Source organism: Nipponia nippon, unplaced genomic scaffold (assembly GCF_047370975.1).
Source record: "Nipponia nippon isolate SJK-2023a ecotype South Korea unplaced genomic scaffold, ASM4737097v1 scaffold_4, whole genome shotgun sequence".
Lineage (NCBI taxonomy): Eukaryota > Metazoa > Chordata > Aves > Pelecaniformes > Threskiornithidae > Nipponia > Nipponia nippon.
In genome coordinates, this window is record NW_028262358.1 from 33,297,075 (window position 1) to 33,320,687 (window position 23,613).

The following is a 23,613-nucleotide window of genomic DNA, read 5'->3' on the forward strand; positions in this document are numbered from 1 at the left end:
TTGGATACTTCCCTAAATATGCCAAACAAAAGTACTTGTGTTTCCAAATTAGATCTATGCATTATTTGTTCAGGAAAAAACCAAGTACTTTGACACACTTTCAATCTTATTGAAATATGAAAGTAATGTTTGGCACCATGATATGCCTTTTAATTGTAAGGAGAATGAATACACTCTATGGATGACCATAGTCCCACACTGAGAGCAAAAATCCTGTTCAAGGCCTGTCAACAGCTTGGCACTGTTCTGTGGACTTATGGCTTTGGGCACTTGTTGATCGCATTTTTGTTTATCTAGTTAAGTTTCTGGGTGTATAAGGAAGTATAATTCCTAATGCTGCTAAGATCAGAGACAAAAATCCTCTTGTGTGCTTATTTGTGGGTTGGGCCCTACCCGTACTGATCAAAATAAACTGGGTGCAGAGGAGCACTCGTTCCTACATACTCCTGGTTGCTGGGCAGAACTGCAAAATATATGCATGAGAATGTGAAATAAATCCATGCTCGTGTTGAAATTGAAGTCACAAGCTTCTGAAGCTGGAGGATAAGTGTTTATTCATAAAGCTGTGTTGTCCTTCTCTGGCAACCTTCATATTTGCTGCTTATCGGTTGTACGTTGGCAGTTAGCGAAAAGTAAAGGAACAAATGAAGACTTGAGACATAGACAACCTCTTTTGATATTTTCTATTCCTCTCAGCCTGGGACTTTTGCCAATTCTATCTCTGGCACGGCTGGAAAGGAAGGAAAAATAGTAAGCTAATTGGTCTGCTTTTTAATTGCTGATTAGAATGGGAAATGGAATACAAGAGCAGGAGTAAGCAACATGCCTTGGGTATCTGAGAGGGACGCTGCCCTCTTTGGCTGGTTTTGTGGCTGTCGGTTTTTAATAAATGATAGAAAATTGGTGGCTTAACTCAAAGTGAGAAAGGCTTGCAAGGGGGACTTGCTTTCATATAACGAATGCAGCCCAGGTTTTAAGGTTTTCTTTGCTGTGTTTCTTCAGAAAGTGAAGCTCTTTAATCTGAAATATCAGACTAGACTCTGAGATGTAAAACAGGGGTCAGGTGGAGGCAAGAAGGTAAACTGAATACCTATTTTTAAACTTTAACCTCTAAGTTCTCTGTAGTTCTGCAGTACAAGTTCTCCATCCTTTACAGCTGCTTAAATTGAGGAGAGAGCCTGACATTCAGCCCCTACTCTGATAACCCCAGCATGTCAGTCAAGCAAAGTTAAAGGGATGTGGTGTTGAATTGAGAACGTTTTTTTTTAGGGCAAGAGACACGATTTGTATCAAGTACAGGAAGAAATCAGAGACCCAAAACTATAGCAGCTGAGGAATCTGTTATTTGTGGGGAGATTTGCTCTAAAACACTAGGAAATAAGTTTACTTGCAAATAATTTCAAGTAGTTTTCTGAAGATGTTGTCTGGCCAAGTGATATTGACTTCTCTGAGGGAGTTTAATTCTATGATGTTTATCAGTAGCTGAAAAGTATAATCTTATGGGGGCATAATAGCTGAAAGCTGCAAAATCTGCAGGAAAGAACTGGCAGCCTGTTAAAATGTGTAGGCTTGAGACAGAGTTTTTCTTTCAGAGAACGCAATAAAAATTAAAAATAAGGTGGAAATGGATTGAAGCTCTAACTGGCTTTTATTTAAAAGTTTCTGACCCCATATATTACTGTGCCTTCAAATGCTATGTGGTTTTGGAAATGCTTGGGATAAACTTAGCTTCCTCTGGCACAGAGAGGGAGGAAAAGGCTTTGGGGTTATCACAGTTTATTTACTGTAAAATGACCATGCTTTAAAACAACAACAACAAGATTCAGGATGGGGAGAGCAGTGACTGGTTTCAAACACTATTCTACTCGGACCTACGCAGTAATGACCCAACTCATTTTTCATGGAAGGGTGCCATTTCCACCCCTTTTGCCTGTCTCTTCTGGCTCCCACCACTTTTCTCTTTGCTTACATGTCTTAATTTTCCCTTTCCTCTGCCACGCTGCATCTGTCCGGTTACAATCCCTGTGGCCACCATGGAACATCACAGCTCCCTGCAGGCGGGACACAGCGGCCACTTGGCATTTCAGGCTGGCAGCCAGAAGACAGATTTGGCTCCTCCCTTTCAGAGTGCCAGCCTGAACTGCTTCAACTAAAGGAGACAGAGGCTGAAAAAGGAAGGCACCCAGCTGAGGGGTCATGGCTTCCTTCAGTGAAAAAGTTCAAGCTTTTGCACATTTTCAGCCATGTTATTTATATCTGCTGGGGATTTAGATTTGCAGGGATATGGTTCGGTATGGGCAAGGGTAGAGCTTCACCACGGGGCCATGAAGTGGACTAGGCAAGCCTATCTAAATACTCACAGAGACTTGTTAGTGAGGCTGGGGTTCAAAATAGCTTTTGAAAGAGGCTGCACCTATTGTGAGTTGTAGTTGCACCCTTGCCAGCTCCATATTCCTCCTCACCTTCTTCCCACTCCAGTTCCCTTTTACCACCACTCCTACACTCCCCAATCCCACTTTATGACCACGGTTGTCCCTACTGCTCCAGCCTCTGAACTGGGAGGATAGAGCTTAGCTCTTTTTAGTCTGGAACTCTCCAGAAGGCTTCCAAAGCCTTAGAAACACTTTAGCTTGTTGCTGTGTGTTCAGACTGCTTGATATGACTACATTTGTCATGTAGATGTGACCTAAAACTATGTTCCAGTTGCACCAAGTAAGCAGCGAAGTTATCACCTGTTTAAATAAACCTTTGGCTCCTAATCAGCCATTCAACAGAAGAAAAGAAATTGAATAGAACAAAATATGTTTGATTATTTACTAAAGACATAATCGCCTGGAGACTGAAAACAAAGAGTGGGACTGAGAGCCAGATGGCAACTAATATAACCTAGACAGCCTACATGTCAGGTCTTTAGGGTACAGAAAACTCCCACGGTGGAATTTTTTTAAGTGCTAGAGAAATCCATATGTGCTACTTTTCCAGTTACAGTTATTCCCAATAAATGCCGAAACTGTGACATTAAAAATATCTTAGATTGATGTCAGGAACTGTTTGTGTATTTCATAACACTTGAATGTAAGTGGCCCCAGAACACCAGGGAAGGGCAGGAGCAGGAACGGGGTCTCCCACCACATCTGTGCAGAAGCCCCCATTGAGAGATTTGCTGTCTGTATTATCAAGGAGTCTATAGAAAGCTAGTAATGCATGAGAACACAAGCTCATAGCATGGATATAGCTGCTACCATATGCCATAGTTGAATTCTAGTGTATTATGGTGCTAGGGAGTGTAAAGGTCACATTTTAGACAGGGACAATCAGCTGATTACAGACACAGAAGAACAGACCATGAAGAGCAGATGCCCCAGGCCCCAGGCAGAGTTATCAGTGGCATTCACATAGTTTGCGTACCTCTTGGCTGGCTAGTCATGAACTGAGGTAGAGGAGTCTTCTTCCAGTACCAGGGATAGCTAGCACCATCAAAGTATTTGTATTTGTACACAAAAATGTAACCCTGGGAATGAGAAACAGGGCTAGATGGGGATAGTCATCATCTAGAGCTTTGGGAAGGATGAGGACAACGGAGTGACCTTCACTCCAGAATATCTGCACACAGTAGGTACTCTACACAGGAGGGAATAAGAAGCCTTGTTAACTACAGATGAAGAAGATTCTTCTACGTACCCATGTCCTGCTAAACAGATCTTTGCTTTGGCTTATGTTTAGGCCTGGCTGATATTTGAAGTGGGAAGGTTAAGAACAGGGTTTTGGGTGAATGCAACAGCTTTAGGACACTTTCTTTTGTTTCTCTTGTTGGAGCTGAAGGCTGTCTCTTCAAGTATCCCTGTGCACTGGGACTCTGGAATGGGACATGTTCCCTTAACACGAGTCCTCAAGAGAGGAGGGCAGAGCATGTGCTGCCATATGCCACCTGCTGGGAAAGGAGTTTGGGGAAGCAAAAGTTAGCATTACTCACAATGAGGAAACAGTAAAGAGAGGTGTTTCCTCTCTTCGACTGAATCAGCACAGTGACCTTCAAGGGTTAAAAGGAGCTAAGCCTATGTCTTCATACTGAAGGTCTCCATTATATGAAATTTAAACAAAAACTGATGTGCATATGCTTCATGAGAAGTGTACAACATTCTCTTGTGGAGAAGACTCTTCAGAAGGGCAGCTAGCAATTACTGAGTAGATGATAACCTTGTTCCCTGTTGTGCCAAACTATGAGGTGTCTCGTGTCTTGTTGCTGCTTCTTCATTCATCCGTCTTCTCACAGGGGAGACAGTGGTACTGTTCCCTCAGGATCAGACCAGAACCTAGGTAGGTCTCCTTCACAGGATCCCTAACGCAAGCTTAGTTTTCCTGCAGCTGTTCAATGCTATTTATAACCTTGGAAGGCCAAAGAGCGTGAGCAGGCCTCTTTCCTCCCTAACTTATGACTCTTTGCAGTAAGCAAACCTGTACAACTGTGCGCTGACAGTAAGTAGCCAGCTAGTTGTAGCTTTGGCGAGATCTACTGGTGGTGTTTCCACCACCTCCCTTGGCAGATTTTTTTTTCAGGTAGCCTAATTTTTCTCATGTGTACTATGCAACTCTCTGAAGTTTAATTTCATGATCATTTTCTGTTCTCATTAGCAAGTAGAAATAATTAATTCCTGTTCTCGTCTTAATTTTAATTTTTGGCTACCCTGGGTGCAGAGGCCTCTGGGCAGCAAAATAGGAAGAAACTAAAAACAGAATTCATGAGAAAAAAAACAGAATGCGTCAGTATAGAGCCCTTATCAGGAAATTCTTAAAATCCCATTGTCTCACCTCAAGAAAGTCATCACAAACACTTTAAAGATAACTAAAATCAAATAAAACATCTGGAATAGCATCAGAATTACTACTGTATAAAAGGATCTGGGACGTATAAAAGCTCCCCCACCAAACAAGTGTGATGGCTTCCAAAAGGATGAGTGTTATCCTGGGATGTATGAGCAAAAGTAGCATGTGTGAGAGATGGGAGGTATTATTCCACTTTCTAGGACAGTGGCTCAGATCACCAGATTTTAAGGAAGCTGTAGATAAGCTGAGAGTAGTCTGTATCACAGGAACAAGAAAATGTTTTAAGAAAGCATGATGTTTGAGAAAACCATTAGAAAAAATAGGTTTATTCAGACTAGAAAAGAAAACAAAACAGCTAGTACACATAACTTTCCTGATGGGTAAAAGACCATTGAAGAGTGCTAAGTGGGGGCTAAACTGTTTCTTGTAGATCTTGGAGAAAATAAAAAAGAAATCTGTCCACATTGCAATAAACAAGACAGAGCCTGATGCTACAAAATGCTTTCCAACTGTAAGAGCAATAAAGTCTCCTAGATGGATATAGACTTCAAACTATTGGAGGATTTGAGAACAGTTTAGGCAAACAGCTGTCAGGGATTGTCTTGCTACATTTACTGACCCTCAGTTCACAAAGGCAGATTCAGTAATCTCTTGAGGTCCCTTTCAGCTTTACATTTCTGTGGTCTGTGTCCGTTTCTAAGAGGTCTGGTATATTTTTATTGCTCCCTAACATTATTCCTATATTGTATAATTAGGGTTACTCAGCATATTGAGTGTCTGCTAGAAATCAGATGCAGTATTTCATACACATCTTAGAAATAAAATATTCTCTTCCACTTACCGAGATTAACTGGCTGCCCTAACATGGTTCAAATGTACTAATATAAAAAAGAATGAAAACGTGTAAATAATAATAAGACAAGGAGACTTCATACCACTTCTATTTCCTGAGCCTCCTTAGTTGTGAAGGCCATTGGAAAATGATGTCGTATGGGATCTTCTAGTTCATTGTCTGGTTCTCCTTCCCAACGTTGAGTGTTTGGATGTAATAGTGTTAAGGCAAAGTTTGCTATGCCTAGGCCAGTGTATTCCATCTGTTTTTCTTCTTGAAAAGAAACAAGGATTTTTTTTCTTTTCAAGCAGCTTCTCCTTGAACAGTGTGTTCTCCTTGCCTAGCTTTTCCTCCCATTCCTTATTCACCTTCCCTTGCTTTTCAACCACATGTATGGATTTGTGTGACTTGGATGAAGTGGTTGTGCTGTACATCAGTTGTCATGTATGTAAAGTTACGGAAGTCATCTCTTGATTATAGTCCTCTGGATTGTGAATTTGGTGGCCTTTTGCTGCTGTGTAGCGGGTTCCTGCTCATTTACCCCACTGTTTAATAGAAGGGATGGAAAAAGATGTAAGAAATTCTGTGAAAGGCTTTGCCTTCCAGAGTAGCACAGATGCTTTGCACAGCCACAGCTAAAGAGTAGCAACTGGTATCTCAGAGGAACGTCATTCCCTTCGTGGGTGAGAGAACTGGCAAAACCTCTGACTGTTGGGAAGTTTTATAAAAACAGCGCTCTCAGGAAAAAGAACAAGAAGCTTATTTACAATTCACTTCCAATTTTATCTCTGCTTTTTTTTTTTTTTTTTTGGAAAAGGTTTTACATCAGCTCCTGAGACAGACTCCTACAATTTTACAAAATGTTAAGCTATTTCTGTTTCTGGAGCAGAGGAATAAACAATCTTCTCAGGAATTTGCTTGTATAGAAGAGAAGCATATTATAATGAACGGATAAATCAGCTGGACATATGATTCGAAATTGCAGTGAAAAGAGAAAAAATTGCTTTACTAAGGTATGTTAGATACCATCTAAAATACTTACTGTAAATCATGTTTTATTCAGTTCAGGGAAAGAATGTAAATAAGATCTGCATTTCTGAGTCTTAATTTCTTGGGTTATTTGGATTACAAGGCCTTTAAAGATTGTTTATATTACAGCTAATTGCATTTCCCCAGACTAGAGCCAAAAAACTTATTTACTCTTGTATTTAAGCCTTCTTGGTAAAGAAATGGGAAATATCCAGCTGCCACGAGGTCCCACGTCATACCAATGGAAGATCCTTCCTTGTAGCCCATGTTAAGCAGGCCATTCAGGAAAGACAGAGAGAAAGCTGATGAAGAAGTGAGGGTTGGACCAGTGTAACAGAGCGGCCTCTGTTCACAACAGATGCAGCAGCCAGGCCTGTCCCTTTCCTAGGCATGGTGGGGACCGACAGCACCTCAGCCAGGCAGGGACACATCTGTCCCACTGAGGACAGACAGGCTCCTCTGGGTCTGAGGCTGACAGCCCCTTGGGTCGGGCAATGCTGTCACGGCAGCGTGGGGCTCACCACCATGATTCACGGCGCTTTGCTGTGTCGCATGGAAACTTGTGCTCACAAGACAGGAGAAAGAGCTAAGAAAGCAGTCCTGGGACACCTCTTTTTCACAAACTCCCATTCATTTTTGCATTTTCCCCTAACTCATGCAATTTTTCTGCTCTGCAGGGCGACCTGTGTGATTTCTCACATCAAGCCTAAAGTCATCTTTGCCCTCTACTGGCATCCTGTAGAAATACAGGATCACATCAAGCAACAGCTCCATCGCTTCAGCTATTCAAAATCACCAGACGGGAGAAGAAGGTACACAGAAACTACATGCAGTCAGTGGTGGGACCGTGCTCTTGGCGTGGGGAGCAAACCTGCGTGAAAACTCAGTGAGCAGCTTCCTACAGCTCATCTAGCAGTAACATCCTGTGAGATACGGCACAGCAACACCTTCCCCTCACTCTGTCCAGATGTTTGCAAGGGAAAAATCTGTCACTTTAAAAAGTGATGTCTGATTTCAGGTTATTTATGAACAGGCCAGTCTAGAAAATGAGAAGTAGCTCCACCAATTGCTGTCCATAGTGTTTCTTTCCTTCATTTCTAGGTATAATTCACTCCGGCTGGTTTGCAAGCTCAGGGAACGGGAGCAAGAGCGGTCAAAGAAAATGACTTGAATGGCTACCATAGATGTGAGAGCAGGCTGGTAATCTTAGATGGCACTTTTAATCCTGAAGGATCACACAGTGCTTGAACACAGTATAGGCTTGAAACATTGCACTGAAACCTGCTGGAAAGCTAGCTTCAGGGTGGGATGCAGTGGCTGATCTATGTGCATACCATGTGCCAAGCTCAGGCATTTCACCTTGCCAAAACCTGTACAGCAGTGCCATTGATGCTATATCCTCCTCAGCCCTGATAACAGGAGGGGCCGTGCAAACTCTCCATTCCTCAGTTTCTCTCAGGCAGTTCCTAGTGTGCTTTTCTGCAACCCATTTTGAGCAGTCTTCAGCCTCCACACTTAGGATGAACTTCCCCTCCATCTTTTTCCCCTGCTTCTGCTTTTTGCAACCACAAGTTGACCTCAAAAGCTCAAAAATGACTGAACGTCTCTCAACACCTCAAAGGTAGCAAGATCTTCATAAGGAGCTTTCCACTTTGGCCTTTGCCAGCAAAAGCTGCAATTGTGGTGGTATATCACCCTGAGCCAGAGAGAGAAAGGTTCAAAGTTGCCATTGGATCCTGCCCCAGCACTAAATCAACTTGTTTTTTTCTCTGCTCAGCCTAGGAGGATGTCTTTGTCCTGCTTATGTCTACAGTGACTTAACTGCAGTACAAGTGTTTACCTTGAAAATCTCTGATCTATCAACACCTGACTTTGCAGTAACACTGGATTCTCCAACCCTTCCCATCATCTTGCCACCCAAATTTGTGCCTAAGACAGACGTGACCAGAACTTCATTGGATCCTACCAGCACCTAGTGCAAATATTCTGCATTCCCCATCCTCCTTTGAAACTTCATCAGTCTTTACAGTAACAGATACTGGTCTTTGGAACATGTTTTGGCAGAGCCAGCATGTTTAGTTTTGCACCCTGAACATTGTTCCCATGTGGCTTTGTCCTTGGATGCTCTAATGCGCCGCTGGCTCACAGGATGACTACATACCTCAAAAAGCTTTTGAGACCTCGGCATAAGCTTCAAAAGCTGTTTCTTTTCTGTCATTGGTTTTCCCTCTCCAAATCAGAAGGAATTTGTGGAACTGATTTACTACCAGAATCAAACCATTACAGCCCTTGTGCCCTGTAGAAGTGATTGTTCCTCTGAACTAAAAAGACAAGTATCTGAGATACTCCATTCAGTTACCCCAAAGGCCATGTCTTCCTTTTTCTTATGCAGACCTGCAGAAATGTTCCATACTACCACTCATGAATGGATGTAGGTGCTCAGCTGTTTCCATCACCTTGATCCTGATCTCCAGCTTCTGGTCTCCCACCCTTTTCAACTTAGAGGTCTTTCTCTCAAGATCCCGCTGCATTGGGATGTTTCTTTGCTACTGTCTTCTCTGCAGCATTGAAGAAGCAGTGGAAAAGCTCTGTTTTGGGATGGGAATGTTCACATTACCATTAAGCTTCACCACAGAAAAAGTCTAAGGCTTTTGGTGAGCTTGCATAAATTACCAGAGCTTTCATGGGAAAGGCAGCCCACTGGCCAATGAATTACATAGTAAGGTAGTCCAATAGACATAAAAAATGAGTCACAATATCATTTTATTTATCAAAGAAACATCTCCTGGATTGCTTGTTTGCTTGTCTGTAATAAACTCCAAATGTGCCCTGCTTCCATAGGATCTAAGAAATGGCGTCTTAGGCAATTTAATTTTAATAACAGCTGAGAAACTTCAATTTTTCCCCCCTGTTTTTGTATAGGGTAACAATTTCTTTCAGACTGATCCTTTGGTCACCAATTTCTTCAATTACAAAGGAAGAGAACTATTTTTCCTCTGTAATTCACAAACAAGGCTTTTATTCACCAGTAGCAAGTGTTCCCGAGATGAAAGCAAAAGAAGCATCTGGTCTATTGAAGTCAGTAGCAGAACTCCCACTGCCTGCAGCATTGTCAGAATTTCACACTAAGGATTAGGCATATCCTAATCTGTCCTGATCTTTTATGCAAAAGACTGGTAAAACAGCATTTAAAGTTTTATCAGATTAGACACACACATACTTAACAAATCTAAGGCCTTTTAAAGATAAATCTTGTGCCTCTAAGAGGCCTGAGTCATGATGTCTGAATGTTTGGAGACTGTGACTTAATTCTGCTGAGAGGAATACCTTGTTCAGGCTAATGATCTCACCAAAGCTGATGCCTGAGGAATCATGTTGGCAGCAGAAAAACACAAGAGGCAGTTTACCTCAATAGTCTGATGTAGCAAAGGTTTGGCAGGCCTGATTCCCCATGCACTCTTCTGCCCTTCAGATTTACCAACTCCCGTTAAATTAGATATTTTGTTTCCTCTCTTTTGTTGCTGCCTAGGCATACTAGGGAGGATTCCTTATGCTCCTATAAACATGTATTAATAACTTAATCTTTGCAATTGATAGATGTAAAACAATACTATCTTGGAGGAAATCGGCAAGGTAATTTCCAAAGTGATAAAGTTTCTCCCTTCTATCCTTCCTACCAAGGGAGTACATTCCTGGCTTCTTTCCTTCGGGGACAAAATACAACGTGAGGAGAAACAAGTAACTTTTTTCACTTGTTGAAGATCTTTACTTAGTTTGACTGATAACAACTCTAAGCTTGAGTAAGGCCATGTTTCAAGTCCTACTGACAGATGTGCAAGAGGTGCACACATACAGCAGTATGTAATTGTATGGCGTATATTTGACCTGTGTGCTTTCTGAGATTTTTTCATGCTGCATCCAAAAGGAAGGGCTGAAAATAAAAATGTCAGAGCAGAGAGTATCTCCTGTGCCATCAGTCATATTCAATGGGCATCACAGGTACCGTTTTCACAAATACATCCAGCTTCCTTTTAAAACTAGTGAGGGATTTTGTCCCTAGAAGAAGGCTGTTCCAAATTCGCATTCCTCTGGGGTTTGGAAACCTGATTTCCAGCACAGATTTATTCTTGACCATTTCTTACCTATTTTTAGTAAAATAACATTGTCCTTTAGCTTAAGTATTCTCTTCCTTTTCTAGTGTTATGTCCCAGTTTATTTACTTACAGTAATTGTGTCACCACTCCACTAATTTTTCCTTGTTTTGCTAGACTAAACCAGTTGATGTCCTTTATCTTCTCCTTAACTTGAATATTTACCTTTCTCTGTTCCACTCCAGTGTGCACAGGAGTAGTCAGGTATTTTTACAGATTAAAGCTCATCAGATAAAGACTCTTTTTTCACTCCAAGAAATTCACACTGTACTTTTAACATGCTTCAGTGTATGAGAGCTGACATCACATTTTAGGTCAGCTTTAACTCAGAATCTAGCTGAACTTTTCCGAGCTTCTCTAGGGGAACAAAACCAAACCTTACGTATTCCAGGGAACAGCCCCACAAGATGCAGAAGAGTGATTAAAAGCAAGACTTGGTTTCCTCTGCAAAAAATTTGTTTGGTGTCTCAGTTAGGAATGCAGGAGGGAAAACCACAGTAACTACAGCTGCAAAACTCTTGATGCAGACGAAGTAATAGCAAAGAAGTGTCTTTTTTTCTGGTATAGCTTACATTGCATGGGGGATTGACTGCAGCTATGTTAGCAAAGAACCGCAGTGTTGTGCCTTCTCTAGTAGGTACAGGTTGCTGACAACACCCCAGGTCTGGAGAAAAGCCCTAAAACAGAGTTACAGTACTTGGGACTACAGCGGGAGCTGGGGACACAGGCTGAGCACCAAAGGCAGGCCCAGAAAGGCTCTGCACATCTAAAATGTCTCTCCTAAGAGGCTCTGAAGACACCCTATAAACAGGGATGCTGTCACCGAAGGGGTGAGAGGAATTGCTTTCCCTGCAGCGCCTCGTGCCACCGATGGCTGGACGCTGCCGAGGACTGCTGCTCTGGTGACCCGTCTCTCCTCCCAGACACTGAGCTCACCTTTCCCACGGGGGAAGGCTGTAATCCCCAAAAAGCCTGGAGAGGAATCCGCCAGACTTCTCATGTCAGACCTGTGCACACTGCAGGACTTCTGTGACCCTGAAATATGGCTTTCACCTTTGGTGTAAAATTTGTTCAGAAATTAGTCTTCATTTATTAAAAAGTTAGTTTCCAACCACTGTAATTGCAAGGAAACCTGAACACAAGCTGATGCATCGGTATTTACTACCTGAAAAATAGCACTCTAACCTACTCTGCTCACCTTAGCAGGTATATGAGTGTTAATGCCTTGTGATGAAAATGAAATATTGCTGGATTTTAGGAAGAAGAACCAACTAACTTGTTGATCATCCCCATCCCACGCTGCCTCTCATTCCTTCACAACTGCTTAAGTAAGCAGCTGTCCTCATTCCAGTTCTATCTCCTTTGGATAATTCTGCAATAGCCACATGTTTTCAACCTAGTTTTGCAGCACACTGAAATTTTGAAAGTGTGGAGGACTTAGAAACCAAATTGCACTTATGCATAGAAATATTGTTTTACTAGCTTTCTCCAACATACACTTAGTTCAGTAAATAAATACACATTTAATTGACCAGCAGCTGAATTTTCTCTTTTTCAATTCGATATGCCCCCAAATCTAAACACCTTGCTGTCAACAGTCGGTCTAATTTGCTAAAGAGTAGTTGATCTAAGTAAATATCCAGTGTGACTGCACTGCCAGGATCTTTGTGCTGCAGGCTTTTGGTTATGGAACATCAATTTCCTGTCATAAAGAGCTGCATGTGACAAGGACTACAACTCTCTGAGGCCTCAGTGTGAGAAACAGAAACTGAATTTCACTGGAAAATAGGTGAAACCTACTGTTTTATTTTGGATTTGTTTTTTACCGCACCCAGTGTGGGTACTGTAAGGAAACCTGTAAGGCTCTACAGTGGAAAATATTAAAAACACCAGAAACTTCTTCTCCCCACCAAAATGTTCACTCTGTAAACCTCTGCAAACACAAAAAAGTATTTGAAGATGTGCCTGGCTATGCCTTTATTCAACAGTTTCTTTGCCCCTAAAACACAAAACAGATGAAAATACTTGGAAGTGCTTTGGGGAGAAGGGAACACCAGCATCACGGAATAAGCCACTTACTTAAGGGAACCTGCTGTTCTTCCAACAACTCCCAATACCTCCAAGTGACACTTAGAGGCTTCCTCTGCTTCTGGAAGAGCAGACTCATAGAAATACCTAGCACAAAGGCAATCTGAGTGTTGATGTTAGCCCACGCTGGGTCAGTCTGGCATATCTTTCTTCTCTTCTGCGGATAGATGTCTTCGATTGTGACAGGTCCTTATTCCTTCACAGAATTTCAGGTCTGAAACAGACTTTCAGAAGCAAGGATTCAGCTTTGAGTCTCATTAAAAAGCTGCTGAGCATCCATCATGAAGACACTTATCAGGCATTTTTGAATACATGTTTCAAAACATCTACAGGAAGAGAATGCAACAGGCAGAAATATTGGGAGTGACGGTAACGGAGCTTGAAAGGAGATGCCAGCTCATACAGAGTCCTTCCTACTGCATATGTGACCCTTGCAAAGACTATGTTTGCTTCCTTGAATGTATTTCCAGGCCTGAGTTACCCACCCTACGTTATTTTAATCAATAGAAAAAGCAAGTGCTCTTTGGAGTGTTGGGTGCACTGAGTCCTGGCTCAGAAGTCCTGCCTGTCTTACTGGGTAACTTAGAATATGTTGTGGTACATCCCTGTGTCCCAGCTGAAAAAGGAGTAAAGCACTCCAATTTCACCCTGGCGTGAAGTGCTTTGAAATCTGCAAGATCAAAAAAGCTTCAAAGCAAAGAGTGATATTATCACTCTACTATGTAGGGAAACTCCTCCTATGCATTGCTAGTTTCTGATTGCTTCTTGTCCCCATCTCCTCAGAGTGGCAGCTACGGAAAAGGCAAGGTGGGTACCACATATCTTATCGGCAGTTTCAGATGAAGACAGAAGGAAATGGAAGGGGGAAAGCTAGAGATAAAAGGGGGAAAAAACACCCATCAATTTGCATCTCCACTTCAGATGAGATTAGTCTTCATTGGCTCCTGGCCTACATCTAATCTGGACATTACCTGGAGGTGAATTTTACACTGATGAGAGTACTACAGCCTGTTGTACCACAGCTTAGGCTCCCACCTAGTTGTCAGTGTAACTGACAGAGACAGTAAGTTATGACTCCCTGATTTAGCCTGAACTTGCTGGTTCTTGCCATCTGCAGGAACACATCCTGAGCGCTAAGTGATTTAGAACAATGCTCTGAATAATCAAAGGAATGGTGTGTGCACCGAGTGGTATATTATACTGATGAGTATGATAAATGAATTGACCTGTAATTTCCCACAGCGTTAGCTAGAGCAAGTATTTCCTTTTGTAGATTGTATTTATGGAAATCTAACTGTAGCAGGTCAGAGTGACTCGATACATGGCTGAGGCAAGCAAAGATCTTTTTAAAGTCAGACAGGCTGGGAAGAAGCTTTCCTCCCATCAGGCTCCAACATGGTTCTATCACTTGTCTCCTGCAACTATGAGAAATCCAGGTACCTGGTTGCTGTCAATCACACCACAGTCATGCAAGGATTGTCACAGTTTAATTATTTGCAGCACCCAAGAGGTGTTTATTCAGAAAGGTCTTTGAGAAGATCACGCCAGGTCGCTGACGGTTAAGCACTAGCACTGGCACCCAGTTTCAGTTTAGCATAGGCAGAAATTTGCACCAGCCACTAGATCCAATAATTTTTTAAAAGAAATTTGATACCGCACATCAGAAGAATTTACTGCCATTGATTTAAGTAATGATTTTTTGACATAGACAATACAGAAATGTGAGTGTGTATAAGGAGATTCATACTCTCATACATTTGGGAAACGAGCAAAAATTCACATGAGGAAAAATAACATGCTAAAGGCAGCTATCAGCTACTGTCTCCATGCAGTTAAAATAACTTCATAATCTTTCTGATTGCAGACAGTCTTTTAAAAAACCTAGGCACTCAGCATCACTTTTCCTGATTCATAACAAAGCCTGCTTAAAATCCCCAAAGGCCTTACCGAGCCCAGACTGAAGCTTCCAGGCACACTCCTTTTCCACTTCTGTGCCCCACTAGGACCCAGCTGTGCTATCAGGCACCTGCCCTGGACAGTCTCTAGGAAGCAGGCGGCAAGAATAAGCATTACCTGAGCAAACTTCAGCACAATTATCTTTAGTTAAACAAACAGTTTACTGTAGTAGCAGTAAAATTTCCCCCATATTTTCCTATTTGTCTTGCAAGCAGGGGCTGGGGAAAATGTTCCCCACCCTCAGACATGAGCCATTTTTTGAGCGTGAGTTGTACATATTTCGAAACTTTGTATTATGAGTAACTCTCCAGAGCCCCGTCACGTTCCAGCCCAACTGACCAATTCCAGCAAATTTCTAATGTGCCACCCTATGTCTCCTGTGCTTTCCTTTAGTTGCTCTTGTCTTCCCTCCTCCCCCTGCCCTGACGGCTGGGAGGGTTATAGTAGCTAACAGGAGAGAAATGGGGAGCTCCCCAGGGGTGGGTTTTGCCACAGCTGGCTCTGAACCCTGCCCTTCCTTCCCTTCCTTCCTCCCTCCTGCTTTTCATCTTGGGGCACAAGGAAGTGGCACCCAGCTGCAAAGTCTTCTGCTTTATCTTCTCTAGGGCAGGATAAAGCAACCCTCCTCATGCTCGAATCCCGTCGCCCAGCACATGACAGACAGCTTCATCACCCTCCACCTCCCACCATTTCCCTCTGCTACCATGTGCTGTTGCCTACTGCAGGCAAAGAGTCACCATCAGGGTGACTGGTGCTGTATCCTGATGTTGCTGCATCTTCCTAACCATAAAAAGTCAAAACCAGTGGTTCTGCAGAAGAATGTCCCTGTTAGAAAGTGACGCAGTGCACAGGCAGCATGTCTGGAAAAGACGGAGAGATGTTGCTATTCCTTTGCTACAGCCAGGATCAGCCAGATGTTTTTGGAAAGTTCACAGCACCACCTATACTGACGCTCCTTTTCTCTCCTTCTGCAACTCTGTGCTAGGTAAAAAAAAGACACTAAACTGCTGCTGTTATCTTAGTAGTGCAATGACAAAAGCTTACCGGCATGTATGCAATAAGCCTCCTTTTCTCTGTCTCCTCAATATAAAATAGCCCACTTCAGCTTACTAAATATTATCAAGAAATTTCATACTGAGATTACCACTCCCTTAGCAAGAAATATACTATCTCCACCCAAATGGAAAGAAAGAGTGATTGTTCCTTGGGGAGGGTGACTCAGGGTTTGGTGGCAATACAATGTGCCTTTTGATCACTACGTTAAACAAAGTCTAAAACGGAGAATGCCAATAGCTCGTACTGCATGAGAAGACGGTTAACACAGTGTTGCCAAATACTTGCACAACATTTTGACTGACAGATGCACAAATGCTGTGCAAGAACAAGGATAAAAGAACACTCAAAATCATGAGCAAATCTTTGCAACGTGCCTGTATTATTAATCCCATTTTACTGTGTGTTAGAGAGAGGTACGCAAAATCAAGGAATTGCCCCTGCTGTGGTCAGCAATTCAATAACACAACCACAAATAAACATCACATAAACACCCAGTCCACTGATGTACAACTTAGAGACCTTAAATGATGGAAACATTAATCTGTGATATATCTCCATTGACTTTTGTTGCGTTGAGCAAATGGAATTGAAGTTCAGTGAATTAACATGTTGCTGGACAGAAATATTCTATGAGCCTGTCAGCACACATAGCTATCTATCTTGTTAGGAAGAAAATTAATTTAAACCTGAAGTAATACAAGTAGCTATATTGTTATAAAGAAGCTCAAATCTGCAATTAGAGTGGAAATAGTTTTCCTGGTCTATAAACAGGGACTCCCAAAATTTCAATGTCTCAAATTTATACAAAAAGATGACAATGTAAATGTACATCCCCAGTGGCACAGGCCTTCAAAAATCTTTTGACAAAGGCACCACAGTTCACAACAGATATCACAAATTGCAATGATAAAGAAGGATGGTAAGAGCTATGTGGAAGGTGGAGGAAGTTTGAATGAATGTATTTAGTCAGGATGAAAGACATCAGGTTGTCTGATAACAGATTTCAAACATATAAAAAAGCTGTTGCAAAGAGGATAGTGACCAATTGCACTCCATGTCCTGTACAGGCAGGAGATAAAAGTGATCACCAGTCATCTGCAGGATTGGAAAGAACTTTCTAAGTTCAGGAATATGCTACACAGCATCTTTTGGAGACTCGGATATCAGAGGTTTTTAAAACAGCTAAGATACATACCGGGGAATATCTAGGTCCAGTTTTTCTTATCTGGATCAAACAATCTGTAAGTGATATCTCGATGTCCTTAACGATGTAAACTTCTGTGATTCCAAGGTACTACCCTGAAGTTTCAGTTTTGAACATTTGCCATTTTCTGACATTTTTTCGCAAGAAAAAAACCAAATAATTAAATAAGGCTATTTAAAATGGTCCCTTACTGTCTTCATGCTGTCCGGGCATGAGAGAAGCAGAGAAAACATTGCTGTGAGGTTTTTCCATACTCGGGAAGTTAGTTTAAGTTGCTTGTGGTTGCTGCCCCCAGGCTTAAGGCTACAGAGGCCTTCAGCAAGTGCAGCTGGATGGCTGCTCAACACCAGCAGCTGCCGCAGCTGTTTTTTCCTGGACTCCACTTGTAGCTCCTGTTACTTAGTATACAACTAATATTTAGTCTAGTCATCAGGGTCGGAAGAAACAACATATCGGAAATATGCTCCAAGTAAATGACCTAAAACCAAGTAGGTTTTAAAACCCACAAAGAACATTGTTGCAAGAAATGCTTTCTCAGTCCCCAAAACCGAGGCAGAGTCTCTAAGTGACTTTAAAATCTGAAGGACTGGGGTATGTGTGATAATAGTGTTAAATTTACTGAAGACGAGGTAGTTGTCTAGCACTATGAAAAGGCTGAAGAAATCTGACAGGAGGGAGCGGTGGCCATTCTGTCTTTAATCACCTCATTTGTTAAATTAGTTCAAATCACACCAAAAAGAACAGGGAGCTCTTCTCAACACACCTGGGAAGCTGAGGTCCATTTCCTCTGGTCAACAGTGACTCCCAGGACTGTACAGCTTCATAGTCATCTCCTGAGCACACACATCTTCTCCAAAACATGTTTTTGTGGAGGAGCCTCAGTGATCCAGCTGATAGCTCTGCAGACACGGGGATTATATGATGCATTGACCTGATTAAGAAGCTCACCACTAGGGAAATCTTATAATAGAAAATGTCAAATGGCATGATTAAATCTTTAAATAAAAATCAGAGATCCAGGATTGATTTACATCTGCTATTCTCAGCCTCTGGGGCATCCAAGTGACCATCTTCTATAGATGGTAAAGCCTGTGTCTGTGCTGAACTGTGTGCGCTCTGCCCCTCTTCCTCCCAGCCCAACCCTGTGAACACTTGCCATAAAGCTGATGGGAGTCGAGGGAGGAGCAACACCAGCTGATGAGCATCATGGTCTGGGAAGAGGGCTAAATTTTAGGAATGTGGCTCAAGAGAAGTAATACTTGCTCAGGGGATTGGTTGGGTAAGGGAGCCTGAGTCAAATCCTGTGCGAGGAAGGGTGCATCATATCCTGCACTCATATTGCTCTTACTTTTGGAAACGCTACTGCCGGTGTCTGCACAAAGGCTGGCAGAGAAAGATTTAGGTCACTTCAGTCCTGACAGCTCACAGAGCTGGTAGCACAGCTCCAATGAATGAGACCAGGGCAAAACAGTTAGCACAACGGTTCCCATCAGTGAGGGATCCTGGATGCAAAAATGACCGAAGATTTGGCTTTCATGTCTACCTACAATGGCAGGGTCTGAGCTGCTTCACTGCTGCCTTTTCCCTGTCTTATACTACATGCATCAATGAGAGAGACCACAAAGAAGCTGGAAAATAAGCTAAGAATTATTCCTTGCTCAGTCACGGTATTGAAACAAAAAGGACGTAAGTGAAAGCCCAAGCATGCAATAATGTGGTTATATAATATGTTCACAACGAATGCAGCAGTTAAATAACAATCATTAATTGCATTTATATAGCTATGATTAGCCACCGTAATGTGGTAATATTTAAGCTGTTTTACTTCAGGTTCAGGCAGTTTTATGCTCCACAAAAGATACAGCCCAAGGAAAGAGCAACAAAATTGTTTTGTGCTACCTATACCCTTGGCTCCCTGAAGACCCACTTGCCCACTCACTCTTGTGTAAAATACGGGAACTCTGGGTGGGTTGTTATAATTTCCATATGGCTTGTCAGCATTAAATGTTGGTAACACAAATGTTGCACATGCTCTTGTCATGCCTCCGTACCTGGAGTGAGAGAGCAAATGCTGAGAGGGTGGGCAGCAGCTGCTCTGGTCCTGGGCTGAGCGAATTCCCTGTGTTCTTTGCAGTCTTTGCAGTCTGCATCACCAGAGATGGATTTGGACAGAGAGAAAAGGACCCTGAATTGGTGCCTTAAATGACCACTCAAGCAATTCGAAATCAGGTAATATATAAAAAGAGGCCATTTCAATTATGCACTTTCATATTTGGCACACACAGAAATGGATAAACTCCCAAAAGGAGATGTCCTTACTGCAGTTTGAAAATGGTAAAGGTAATAGTGTAGCACAAATTTTTCTCATTGTTTCAAATGTCTCCTCCTGACTTTCAGTAAAGATTTGAAATGTATTAGTTTTTCTTTCCCAAGGAGGTTTAGATCAGATCCATCTTTTTTCTGTGAAGGTTTCATTGTTTTCAATGTACACTGGATACAGTCTGCAACCATTTTTTTCCCACAGAGGCTTTAATGCTCTTGGTCCAGGTATTGTGTTTTCTTTTTCATTCATTTTGTCCATTATATTATATTTTAGAATATAACGTTACCATAATTTTCTGATTCCTCCTTAATAGGAGTATAAAGCAATTGTTCCTACCAACCAAGTAGTTGCAACTTCCTGCATACTACTGAGAAGGGGTAACCATGATGTCCTTTCAGAAGAGGGGATATGTGTCATTCATTGGCATATAACAGTAGAATATTTATGTGAAGTTTGTGGTTAGTGTTTTCTCCTCAAATCATACGTAGTTAATATTTAAGCAAACTGCATGAAATCTTTCTTTGTTGCGCATAATAACATTACTAAGGAAGGAGGAAAAAAACCCAAGCCATCGAGACAGACTGAGGGGTTTTATGACTAAACCTAGCTCCTTGTGCTGACTTTGGCCTCAGCTCTGGACTGGACCAGACATAAAGAACTTTTATTCCACTTGATGTTTACCTGCCCTTCTCATGCATGTTTCAGTGCAATTTACAGGACTTGAAAGACAGCAATGTAAAGCCCCCAGTCCAGTGAGTTTCCTGCCCTGTTCTCTTCTCATCATAGACAGTGTTTGCAGCTGTTCTTGTTTGCAGAGTTTTATCTGATTTCGTTACCTCCCAGAACAAGTTCTCTCCCAGTGATGCAAGTTACTTCTTCATAGGCAAGCTTACAGTAAGAACAGTGTCCCTCAGGATGAGATGGCTTAGCATTTAGCAGCAGCTCCACTCCTGAGAATTCGATTGCCTGAATATTATTTCCTGATATTGTGTACATCCCCACGTTTCTGCAGGGGCTTTTTCCTCTGTTGAAATACTGACAGCTTCATTTCAGAAAAAAAAAAAACCTGTTCCTCTTTGCTTTGCAGAAGAACAAGGTGCGAAATTCAGCACATTTTGGAAACTGGACACTAACATTGCAAGTCCCGCATACAGCAAGCTTGAAACGACTGGTATGCGCAGTCTCGTTTCTTCATGGAGCAACTCTAGCTTTAATGAGGCTCAAGTTAAAACTTTTATCATAAAGACTTTGAACAGAGGAAGTTAGCATTAGTTTGTATTTCCTAAGTAGGATGATGCTATAAACCACTCAACTTTAGCATCTCTGTCATCCAAGCTCCCGGTAAACAGATCTGAGCTTCATGGGGAAGAAGAGGAATAAGAGAGCTTCATGGTTTTCATAGCTGCCTCTTAAGTGAGTCACAGGGTGACAAGAAGTGACATTTGGTGGCAGTCTTGTGGTTGGGACACTGTGTGTCTCAGATTGCTCAAATAGTTTTCACCCACTAATGACTAAGTTATCACTGAACTTGCTTATTTCTTTAGAAGTTGCTTTTCAGGTCATTTGTCAGTGCTGAATCAAGAAGTGGAGTAATCTCTAAAGCTATGACAGCATAAGTGCACCATTGTATGATAAAAAGAGTCATGTCACTTTTACACCACAAAACCTCAAATGGTTTTGCCGAGCAATTATATGCTATGGATTTGACCTTTATCTTTTCCCAACTCTGTGCTTTGCCTCCTCTCCAAAGGGAATTTTTGTGCATGTAGATGGTTTATGGGGAATCTTTTTTCCCAATGCAGAAGCAGTATTAGGAATGTTGGTAATAAGACAGGTCAGCTTACAGCTTTGGAAATGGCCCCATCCAACCACAGGACAGTAAACAATAATTAAAAAAAAGTCAAAACTATGCTTCTGTAAATGTGTGCATATGGTGGAAGTAAGAGGAGGGAGACGCAGGGAGAAACCCTCTTCTTCAATCCCTGTGGACCATTTCTTTTGTATAGGGGGGCACAGGTAATTGTTACCAAAGGATTGTGTGCATTTTGTTGTATTGAGCTAGTAAAAGAACCTAGCTGAATTTTCAAAACAAAACCAGACAGAAAAAATAATCTGGGAAAAATATGACTGATTTTTCAATGGCATTTCACATGTGATAGGAAGCAGTCCATTTTTACAGAACCTTAAAGACATGGTGATAAGGCGGGAAGAAGCTTGTGCATTCCTTTCTGTACTATCAAGCCTACAAAACTTCCAATAATATGTTTCAGTGCTCCACACTTTACCTCCTGAGAACACTCCACAATAGCAGATAGCCCTGTGGTGCCTCTGATTCTGCAGAGGCCTTCTGTGTCCAAGCTAAATCAATCCAGCCTCTCTGATCAACACTATGTATTCTTAAAATTTGTTATGAAGAGGCTTAATGAATAAATTTATGCTCAAATACAGATTGAATCACAAGTTAATGGTGTGGACAGAGGAGGAGCTCTACTTTAAACACCTGTGGGTGTCAGTTTTTTCCTGGATGAGTGAGTGTGGCATTTTGGGGAAGGTTTTCGGGTAAGTCGCAATCCGTTTTGTAAGTTGTGTGGGCTGGGTAGAGGAAGTGGCTAGTCTGAAAGCCATCAGCATCACTCCTGGTGAGAGTTTAAACACCCCCACCACACACAGGTTTAGTATCGGAGGGCAGGGACCGGAGGTGCTGTCAGAAGTAAAGATAATGAAAAGAATCATGGACCCAAAAAAGTGTATCAGTAGGTATACCGGCATCCTAAATATTTTTGTTGTCTTTGTATTCCTTTATATGAATTCAGAGTGTCATCTTCTGGCCCAAACTTTTCTGGTAGCTCCAGGAATTGTAAGTCTTCCTTAAGTTTCACCAAACCCATGCCCAGCTATCCCTGCATTTCCCTCAACAGGAGGCCCTTCCCAGCAGTTTAACTGTTCTTAACAACTCCCTGTGACTGCAGCACAGGGGAAAGCTCTCTATGTTATCTCAGGATTAGCTATTTTGAAAGGGATGGAACCTGAAGATGGGACAGTGAAGGCTTTGCCAAGAGCCTCCTCTCCCTGCTTCACTGCCATGATTTTGCCTTTTTTGAAGGGAACACGAATGCACAAAGGAACCTGCAATAAAAGGCTGTGAGGAGCTTTTCCCTCTCAGGTTTTCTTTTCACCTGGTAAAGCTATATTTTCTCAAGTGCATATGGCTTATCAAATCTCTGCCACAGCTAACACACAGAAGAGAAGACTGTTAGCTGGCAGTCACATTTATTTCTAGTAGCTAAAATTAAAGGAACTGATAGTGACATCTGAATTATTCTAAATACATGCCTTAATCATATATGTCTCAAGTTTTGGCAGAGGCAGAGAAGCCCTACCGTTTGGTTTTTTTTTTTTTTTATTGTAGGACTCAGAAAATAAGAGGATCCAAAGAGGAAAACCTGAACAGAGATTAAAAAAAAACACTTCACCTGTGTACAGATGAGCTGCTTTTGTTTTTTAGTGTTTACTGATAAATGCAAAGAAAGACACGGTACATTTCTCTAGAGCTGCTGAAAATATCTAGCATTATCAGACATTGACTGTAGTTAAAGCAAGCTGTGTGCTGCTTTGTTTTCTGCTGCAATTGGATAATATAGGTGAGGTTTTCTTTTACTTGATTATTTACTTTATTAATGATGTTACACACGGAAACTGTGTGTAAGGCTGTCAAGTTTGAGAAGACAAGGAGGCTTGAAAGAAAGGCATGCAAATATGATGGAGGAAACAAATAATAAAAACAAAAGAGATATTGCTGGCAATAGTTCATTAAGACAATACAAACATATGAAAGACCTCAGATCATAGGAGCAGCCACTTCATGAGATAAGATGTAGGTTAGCTCACATGCACCCTGTGACTTTGCTAGAGCTGGAACAGGATAAACCACGCATATGGCCAGGTGAGATAGGCTGGAAGCAGAGAGAGTATCTTTTGGAGCACACAAATGCGTAGAGTAGTTCTACTATAGTCTGACAAAACCTGACTTTGGAGAGAAAATGGACAACTAGGGTTATAAAAAGATTAGTATGGAAACTAGTCAATGGGAAGGACAACTTTGGGGATTAAAATAATTTTCTGGTGCTGGGACATTCACAAACAAGGTTGC